The sequence below is a fragment of the Cebus imitator genome, unplaced genomic scaffold (assembly GCF_001604975.1).
Source record: "Cebus imitator isolate Cc_AM_T3 unplaced genomic scaffold, Cebus_imitator-1.0 Scaffold102, whole genome shotgun sequence".
NCBI classification, from domain to species: domain Eukaryota; kingdom Metazoa; phylum Chordata; class Mammalia; order Primates; family Cebidae; genus Cebus; species Cebus imitator.
In genome coordinates this window covers 1,543,760-1,554,312 of record NW_016107417.1, presented here as the reverse complement: position 1 = coordinate 1,554,312, position 10,553 = coordinate 1,543,760, and the positions used below count along the sequence as shown (strand labels likewise).

At 46.3% G+C, this 10,553-nt stretch overlaps 1 protein-coding gene across 2 annotated transcripts in view; it reads right to left on the bottom strand.

Annotated features, from left to right (window-relative positions):
• The window catches only part of PC (pyruvate carboxylase), a 111,263-nt gene that overhangs the window by 49,691 nt on the left and 51,019 nt on the right, over positions 1 to 10,553 (bottom strand). The window lies entirely within an intron of this gene.

Here is a 10,553-nt window from a genome sequence, read left to right as displayed (position 1 = left end):
TTTTGAGACGGAATTTTGCTCTTCTTGCCCAGGCTGGAGTGTAATGGCGAGATCTTGGCTCACCGCAACCTCCACCATCTGGGTTCAAGTGATTCTCCCGCCTTAGCCTCCCGATAATAGCTAGGATTACAGGCATATACCACCACGCTCAGCTAATTTTATATTTTTAGTAGAGACGAGGTTTCACCACGTTGGTCAGGCTGGTCTTGAATTCCTCCTGACCTCAGATAATCTTCCTGCCTCAGCCTCCCAAAGTGGTGGGATTACAGGCATGAACCACCGCACCTGGCCAATTCTGGATATTTCATATCAACAGAGTCATAAATTATCTGGGTTTTGTGTCTGGCTTCTTTCACTTAGTATATTGCACTCAAGGCTCATCCATGTTGCAGCGTGTGTCAGTATTTCACCTCTTTTTATGGCTAAATAATATCACATCATATGACTACAGTTAATGCCACACAATGATATTGCAGTCAATGGCGAAAGGCACATACGATGGTGGTTCCATAATATTACTGATTTTATAGATGGTCTCACTCTGTCACCCAGACTGGAGTACAATGGCATAACCATAGTTCACTGCAGCCTCAAACTCCTGGGCTCCTGAAGTCATCCTCCTGCTTTAGCCTCCAAGTAGCTGGGCTAATTTTTTCTTTTTTACTTTTTGCAGAGATGGGGTCTTGTTATGTTGCCCAGGCTAGTCTTGAACTCCCAGCCTCAAGCTATCCTCCCACTTTGGCCTCCCATGTAAGCCACTGCACCCAGCCAAGAGTTCTTGATATATTTTAGATAAGTTCCTTGTTACATGGATGATTTCCAAAATGTTCTGACACTTGGTGGGTTGTCTTTTCCCTTCCTTGGTAGTGTCCTTTGAGGTACAGAAGTTGCTTCTGATGATGTACCGTTCATTTTCTTTTACTGCTTGTGCCTTGGCATCGTATCTAAAAACCATTGCCTGACCCCAAATCACAAAGAATTACACTTATTTTTCTTCTCATAGCTCTTCTTACATTTAGGTTTTTGGACCATTTTGAATTAATTTTTATATGTGGTGTGAGGTTAGGTCCAATTTATTCGTGTGCATCCGGATATGCAACTATTTTAGCACTACTTGTTGAAAAGACTATTCTTTCCCCATTAAATTGTCTTGGAACTCTTATTGAAAATCAATTAACTGTTAATGTGAGGGTTTGCTTCTGGGCTCCCAGTTCTATTCCATTGATCTCTGTGTCTCTCCTTCCATCAGTACCACACTGCAGTTACATTCTGAAACCAGGAAGTACGAATCCTCCATTGTTGTTGTTCTTTTTCAAGATTTTTTTGGCTGCTCTGCTTCCCCTGCATTTCCCTGTGAATTTTAGGATCATCTTGTCAATTTCTGCTAAAGAAGGCATCTTGGATTGTGATAGGGACTGCAGATCACTTCAGGGAGTACTGCCATCTTAACACTAGTAAGTCTCTGATCCATGATCACGGGGTATCTTTCTATTTATTTGGGTCTTCTTTAATTGTTTTCAACAATGTTTTATAGTTTCCAGAATATAAGTCTTGTACTTTTATTAAATTTATTCCAAAATATTTTATGTTGATGCTATTTTAAATGGAATTGTTCTCATCATTTTTAATTTGCCCACTGCTGCTGAACTACAATTGATTTTGGCATGCTGATCTTACGTCGTGCAACCTTGCTGAACTCATTTAATTCAAACAGATTTTTAATGGATTCGCTAGGTTTTTCTATTATACGAGATCATGTCAGCTGAAAATAAAAATACTTTTACTTCTTCCTTTCCAATCTGGATGCCCTTTATTTCATTATCTTTCCTAACTGCCCTTTATGATCAGATTTTGAAATAGTAACTAGTTTTGATTTGGCAGGAGCCGCTCTGATCTTAGGATGCCAGGGCTCTCATTGCCCCTGCTTTCCACACCTGCTGAGTGGATGTCTCCTCCAGGGCTTCGCCTTTTGGTGAGAGGCTGCCTGGCGGGGGGCTCCAGCTCGCCTCCCTGCAGGCCCTTCTCTGAGCCTCATGGGTGGAGGCCCCTGGGCTCCCTTGCTGGCTGGTTTCCAGTGGGTCCAGCCAATGAGAGGCACAGGCAGGAGAAACAAGGGTAGGTAGGAGGTGGAGGAGGGACATGGGGTGTGTCTTCCTCACTCTCTACCAGCTTTGATGCCACAGTCCTGACCAGGCTGTGTCTTATAGCTATGACAGTCCTTGCTGGCATCCCAGTGTCTACTGTTCAGCCCTCACTAGTGTTTGCAGGAAATGCTATTTCTTCTTCTGACCCCTTCAAGCCTAGTGGTAGTAATGGCTTTCCACTGTCGCTTGTCCCTGGGTGCCTCAACTTCCCTTGTCAGGTGTCTGACTTTTCTTGGCTGATTAACTCAGTTTATCAGAAATACCGTGCAACCCTCAACCATTACTGGGTAGTCTTGACTGCTATTCTGCTAGATGACAGACCATGGAGGAAGGCACTGTGGAACCTAGGTCAGTATGAAAGCTTGGTTCCCTGGGCAAACTGATTACTGAAGTACCCAGTCCATGAGCCAGGGAGATAGTAAAGAAATCCGATGGCAAACAGCTTCAGTTCCTGGAAGAGGAAAGCAAACAGCAACCCAGGTGGGACATGACCTTAACTGTGGTTGCTGCTGCTTTCTCTCCCTATTCGTGACTCCTAGGAGAACACAGCTTTGTAGCCTCATGGTCTGACGTTTCATCCTATGCTTTGGAGTCTGAGCACAAACACTGGCTCAGAGGCCTCCCGGAGACAGAGTTCTGGGCATTGACTATTAATGATTTTATTGTCATGGCCACATGGCCAGTGTCGGAATAGCTGATGGCTTGTGTGAGCTACTACTGAGTGCCCACCACTGCACTGAGTGATTTATATTATCTCAATCATCAGAGGACTTGTAAGGGGAATACTACTGCAAACATGGAAACAGACACCCAGATGAACAGCTTGCCTGTGGTCTCAGAGCTCAAAACCACGTAGACCCCTGTCTACCTGTCAGGTGGAGCTGTGCCTCAGGTCCTGCCCTGCCACCTGGGAGTCCTTTGTAGACTGATCATGCTAGTGATTAACCAATCTCAAGATCCAAGATGGCGGCTCAGGATTGTAGCTCCCAGTGAAGGCGCAGAGAACGAGAGGACAGTACACTTTCAGACGAATTTTTGTTGTTCACGGATCCGGAGATTCCCAGTGGAGGAGCCCCACAGGTCACCAGGGCAACTCTTGTGGCCGGCGTGGTGGTTTTGCCGGTGCCCATGGTTCTTGGTGCAGAGTAAACGGGACTGGGTCCCCTTTTGGTCGACGTTTGGAGCTCCGGGAAGGCAGAGTCGTCCATTTAGCTGATTGAAAAGGGGATTCAAGAGGGAAGCCAGACTGGAGATTCCCGGGCAGAAAAGCACCAAGAATCTTAACGCCGCTGTTTTGGCCGGCGCAGTGGGTTGCTCAGATTTCGGCACTGGGAATCAACAAGTTGGACGTCCACTCAGAGACCTAATTTGAAAGTTGGTAATTGCAAAGACGACAGGTGGATAAATTTACAATGACAGGGAAGAAACCAGCATAAAAAGGCTGAGAAAACCCAAAATCAGAATGCCTCTCCCTCTACAGGGGATCACAGTTCCTCATCAACAAGGGAACAAGGCCTGATGGAGAACGAGTATGTTCCATTAACAGATTTAGGCTTCAGAAGGTGGATGATAAGAAACTTCTGTGAGTTAAAAGAACATGTTCTAGCCCAATGTAAAGAAACTAAGCACCTTGAAAAAAGGTTTGACGAAATCCTAAAGAGAATAGACAATTTAGAGAGGAATATAAGTGAATTAATGGAACTGAAGAACACAATACGAGAACTCCGCAAAGTATGCACGGGTTTTAACACTCGAATTGATCAAGCAGAAGAAAGCATGTCAGAGGTCGAAGACCAACTTAATGAAATGAAACAAGAAGGTAAGATTAGAGAAGAAAAAGTAAAAAGGAATGAGCAAAGTCTCCAAGAAATATGGGACTTTGTGAAAAGACCTAATTTACGTTTGATAGTGTACCTGAATGTCATGAAGAGAATGAATCCAAGCTGGAAAATATTCTTCAGGACATTATTCAGGAAAACTTTCCTAACCTAGTAAGAGAGGATAATACTCAACTCCAGGTAACACAGAGAACACCACAAAGATATTCCTCAAGAAGAGCAACCCCAAGACACATAATCGTTAGATTCACCAGGGCTGAAATAAAGGAGAAAATTCTAAGGGCAGCCAGAGAGAAAAGTCAGGTTACCCATAAAGGGAAGCCTATCAGACTCACAGCAGATCTCTCAGCAGAAACCCTACAAACTAGAAGAGAGTGGGGGTCAATATTCAATATCCTCAAAGAAAAGAATTTTCAACCCAGAATCTCATATCCAGCCAAACTAAGCTTTATAAATGAAGGAAAAATAAAATTTTTCAGGAACAAGCAAGCACTCAGATTTCATCACCACCAGGCCTGCTTTACAAGAGCTTCTGAAAGAAGCACTACACACAGAAATGAACCACCAGTATCAGTCATCCCAAAAACTTACCAAAAGGTAAAGAGTATCTTCATAATGAAGAATCTATATCAACTAATGGGCAAAATAGCCAGCTAGCATTAAATGACAATATTAAACTCACAAATATCAATACTAATCCTAAATTTAAATGGATTAAACGCCCCAATCAAAGACACAGACACACAAATTGAATAAAAAGTCAAAACCCATCGGCACGCTGTATCCAGATCCATCTCATAAGCAAGGACACACAAAGACTCAAAACAAAAGGTTAGACGAAGACTCACCAATCAAATGGAGAGAAAAACAAAAAAAACAAAAAAACGGAGTTGTAACTTTCGTCCCTGACAAAATAGATTTTAATAGTAACAAAGACTAACAGAAACAAAGAAGGACATTACATAATGGTAAAAGGATCAATGCAACAACAGGAGTCAATGATCATAAATATATATGCACCCAATATAGGAACACCCAGATACATAAGTTCCTAATGACTTATAAAGAGACTTGGACTCCCGCACAATAATAGCGGGAGACTTTGACACCACATTGTTAATATTCGACGGATCAACAAGATAGAAAATTAACAGGGACATTTTTTATTTGAACTCAGACCTGGAACAAGTAAACTCAGTGAATATTTATAGAATTCATCACCCCAGGTCCACAGAACATACATTTTTTTCAGTATCACATTACACCCATTTTGAAAGTGACCACATAAACAGAAATAAATCAATCTTCAGCATTTGCATAGCATTTCACAGATTTAAAAGAAATATTGGTTGGCTGTTTGTTATTTTCTTCCCTTATTCCTTCCTGTCTCTGCTGTTAAGTATAATTATCGGCATAAAAGAGGTTTTTAATACCTACTTTTAGATTGCATTCCAGCCTGGGCAATAGAGCAAGACTCCTGTTCTCTCTCCCCCTTTCTCTTTCTTTCTTTAAAAAAAAAAAAAAAAAGAGGTCACTTAGAAAAAAACAGAAGGTGACTTGAAGATATGCTCAAACTTTTGTTTCTGTTTTTCCCCCTTTGTGTTTGGTGACTTAAAATATAAAAAGAGCCTGGGCCTCTGGTCCAGCCACTTAAGAGGCTAAGGCAGGAGAATCCCTTGAGCCCAGGTGCAAAAAAAAAAAAGTTACCAATCTCTCCTCCCTCTACCATCACTCCTGCCCTGGCCATTGTCATCACACCCTCTTCCTCCTCCTCCAGCTGTATCACAGTCACACCCATGTCTTCCCCAACCTCTGACTGACCACAGCCCTTCCCCCGGCTAACTGTGTAATCACAGCTCCCCAGCCAACCCCCAGCTGAGTGGACATTTTGTTTTGTTGTGTTGGAGTTCTGCAGAAACAGCGAGAGCTCCCAGTTCGCCTTTACTCTGAAATGCACACCCCAGGGATGGAACTGGAGGGGAGCGCAACAGCTGCGGTAGGCCAGGCTGGCAGGAGCCTGGCCGCTACACCACCGCAGCCTGTCCACCTGCTGAGCAGCTGCTGACTCGCCAGGACTTACTTTTCTGCTCTGCATTAGCAGGGGAGCGTTCAACCAAATATAACAGCTTCTCCTCAAGGCTGAGAGATTAGACTGCTGAAAACCCCCCAAGGAGGAAGGAGGTACACAGGGTCTGGGGACCTGGGGTGGTGAGTGGATCTATGAAAGCCCTAGGGACAGACTGCCTTTCCCATCTTCTCAGTCCCAACCCAGAAGGGGTGCATTCTCAGCACCACCAACTCCTTTCCCCCATCTGAGGGAAGAGGTCGTGTCTTGGAATAATTATGAAAACAAGAATAATTCATCATAGCTGGAGTGCCGGGCCCTGGGTGAGGCACCATCCTGACTGCCTCCTCAGTACTCATGAGGCCAGTACTATATCATCTGTCTGTGCTGTTGACCTAGTCCCTACAGACTATAATTGTTATTATTATTTTTGAGACAGTTTCTCTCTTGTTGCCCAGGCTGGAGCGCAACAGGACGATCTTGGCTCACTGCAACCTCCACCTCCTGGATTCAAGCCATTCTCATGCCTCAGCCTTCCGAGTGGCTGGGATTACCAGCGCCCGCCACCACACCCGGATAATTTTTGTATTTTTAGTAGAGATGGCATTTCACCATGTTGGTCAGGCTGGTCTGGAACTCCTGACCTCGTGATCCACCCGTCTCAGCCTCCCAAAGTGCTGGGATTACAGGCGTAAGCCACCGCACCCGGCCTATTTTTTAAAATATTTTTTAGGTTGGGTGCAGTGGCTCACACCTGTAATCCCAGCACTTTGGGAGGCCGAGGTTGGCGGATCACAAGGTCAGGAGATCAAGAACATCCTGGCCAACATGGTGAAACCCCATCTCTACTAAAAAATGCAAAAAATTAGCTGGGCGTGGTGGTGCATGCCTGCAGTCCCAGCCACTTGGGAGGCTGAGGCAGGGGAATTGCTTGAATCCGGGTGGCAGAGGTTGCAGTGAGCCGAGATCTCACCACTGCACTCCAGCTGGGTGACAGAGCAAGACTCCATCTCAATTTTAATTTTTATTTATTTATTTTGAGACAGAGTGTCACTTTGTCACCCAGGCTGGAGTGCAGTGGTGCGATCTCGGCTCACTGCAACCTCTGCCTCCTGGGCTCAACCAATTCTCCTGCCTCAGCCTCCCGGGTAGCTGGGATTACAGGTGCTCACCACCATGCCCAGCTACAGACTATAATTATATTTAACAACAATATTACTAGTGCTCTGCAGTTTAGAAGGCGCTTTAGTAGACACTCTCACTTACTACTCAGAGTAACCTCGCCTAGTAGACAGGACAAACACCATCTTCATTTGATAGAAGCTATTACATAGAGCGTGGGGCTTTCTGGCCTATCTCTCACCCCTAATGTCCCACACCAATTCCTTACCTCCTGCCCCACCCCTCGTGCACCCTATGCCACTCAGGTGACTCATTGTGTCAACATCCTTGAGGGAATGATTTCTGGTTCATGGCCCCAGAGCTGGAACTTTGGAAGGACAAAAGAAAAAGCAGCCATGGTCCCTGCCCTCAAGAGACAGGCATTCTAAGGCTAGGCGCAGTGGCTCACATCTGTAATCCCAGCACTTTGGGAGGTGATCACTTGAGCCCAGGAGTTTGAGACCAGCCTGGACAATGCGGCGAAACTCCATCTCTACGAAAAATACAAAAATAAGCTGTGCATGGTGGCACGCTCCTGTAGTCCCAGCTACTCAGGAGGCTGAGGTGGGAGAATCACCTGAGCCTGGGAGGTCAAGGCTGCAGTGAGCTGTGATTGCGCCACTGCACTCCAGTCTGGGTGATAGAGTGAGACCCTGTCTCAAAACAAACAAAAGACACAAATTCTAATGAAAGAAAAAGGACAAATAAGGAACTACATGACCAAGTGAGAAGGAAGGCCTGGCAGGGGCCACCTGGCTAAGTCTGGACCGCAGGCCACTGCAATTCTGTGGGAAAGGAACGGCATTTAGAGTTAAACCTTGGGTTCAAATTCTGGCTTTGCTATCACCCGTCATATGACCTTAGGGAATTCACTCCACCTCTCTGGATCTGTTAGTCCGTCTATGAAACAGATTTCTCCCTCTCAGCACAGAGGGCTGACAATTAAGGGATCTGTTTTACAGGAAACTTCAAATCGTCCCTTCAGTTTTATAAACTGTACACCACAATATACATGCAAAGGACTGTGATTAGATGTCACCTAATCAGAGCCATCAAGTGTTTACTGAGCAGTGTGCCTGCAACACACACTTGAAGGATGGAGGATCACATAAAACATGGCCTCTGCCTTTAAGAAAAGACTCTCTGGTGACGAGGCAAGACTGGCACATTCAACATACAACGAACACATAGTGTGCGCAAAGGCACTGCTGTGAGAGAAAGGGACGGGGCAGCCGAGCTGTTCAGGAGAGCTAAGTGAAGGCTTACGGAGGAGACGCTTGGCCTGGCCCTAGGAAGGGCGCCAGCACCTGCTGTGCGAGTACACTGGGGTGAGTAGGAGAATCAGAGCCAACTGTCTTCATCTGCAAGTGTGGTCAAGCTGACTCCATTCAGGGTCAGGGGCCAGTGGAGCCGGTTCAAAACCTGATCTCAACATCCTAATGCTAATTAATCTGGTTACCTAGAGGAACTAACCTTGTCTGAGACTCTGTAAAACAAGAATAATTATTTGACTTTGTATGTTCATTGGGAGGATTAAATATTGAGAATGCATGTGAACTGGCCTGCATTAGGGATGTAATACCAGAAGGGATTCTGACCTTTTGGAAGGTCAGAAACCCCAACAGAGAAATGCAGACACAATGATTTGGGGGTGATCAGCATGGAGATAACAGCCAAAGCCATGAGAAAGAGCTTGGCCTGGGCAAGGTGGGGAGGGGCTGCTGCCCACCAGCCCAGCTCCGGCCACCAGCGTGCACCCTCCCCACCAGAACCATGGGTGCCTAGGCTGCCCAGGCCCTGGAGAGCTTAGTCCAGTCATCACCACTCACCCGCTTTCCTGAGAAGAGCACAGGAGCAGAGGTGGAACAGCAGAAATGTGAGGAGGAGAAACTGAGGCAGGAATGAAACTGAAGGGATGGTCTTAGGAGGGGCAAACAAATACAACTAGTATGTCACAGCACAGGAGCCCAGAAGAGAAGTTTCAGGCAGCAGTGGGCGGGCAGGGAGCCTGCAGTAACAGGAACTCAGAACTGTAGGAAGGGCAGCACCCGGCTGACAACAACCAGGTGAGAGGCTCACATGGAAGCAACAGAAGATGAAGCAGGAGGTTTCAGAGAACAATATGCAGCCCTCCAAAAAAGTATGCATTCACTCATTCAATCAATTCTGACTAAGCCTTTACAACATGCCAGGCACTGTACGTCATCAGAGAGAAAGTTGCGCGGGAGAGAACAGGTCCCTGTCCTCACGAAACTGACATTTCATTCCAGCCAGGAAACCAAATGCACAAACAAGACCATTCCAGATCCATCCTGATGTGTAAGTGCTGTCTTCTGACCCAAGACCCCCTTCTGATGGCAAGTCTCCCTCAGTGTCACAGAAAAAGGTACCACCTAACAGAGAACAAAGCCACAGAGCTCAATCCCTCCATCCCTGGCCTAAACTCCCAGGAGGGAAAGGCACGTTCTTAACAATTGCTGATCCCAAGAAGTTTGGTACTAAGCAGAGGAAAATCTAGCTGAAGCATACATCACCTCCATCCCCTGAGCCTTTCCCCCATAAGCATGTGTGTGTACACACAGAGGCACACTGCGTCTCTTCCTCTCCTTGGATTGTTATCCCATGACCTGGCAGGGAGCCCGGCCTGTTTGCAGTTAAAGAACTGAGGCCATTTGGAACCTGATCAGTTTCTCCTCCTCCTGAATTGAGGAAAAGGTTTTCTTCAAAGTGGGAGATGTTCTCTCCCCTTAGATCTGAGCAATGAGTCCTACTCAAACACTGGAGGTCTGGTCTCCCAAAATACGGGTAGTAACATGTTTTTCTTCACTGCTGCCTAGGATGCCTCACATGTTAAAGAGAACATGACCCCAGCCCTCCAATTTCCCAGATTCCTAAAGGAAAGCGGGCCTTCCTGTTCTGTAACTCCAGGGCATTTTGGAAGGACTGAGCTGCTGGGGAGCTGGAGCACAGCACTGAGCGCCCGGCCCAGTGCTGAACTAAGAGCAGGGCCTCCTCATGACCACTGGCCGCTATGCCTTTTACACAGGGAGCCATGTGGCCTTTCCCCCAACTGTCACCACCACGCAAGGATGTTCTGGCCCAGAGCTCTAGTATCCATGGCCCATCCTCTTCTGTCCAAGGTCTCAGGCAAAATCTGTTCTCGGCCAGGCACAGTGACTCACGCCTATAATGCCAGCACTTTGGGAGGTGGAGGCGGGTGGATTACTTGAGGTCAGGAGGTCGAGACCAATCTGGCCAACATGGTGAAGCTCCATCTCTACTAAAAATGCAAAAATTAGCTGAGCGTGGTGGCACGTGCCTGTAATCCCACCTACTTGGGAGGCT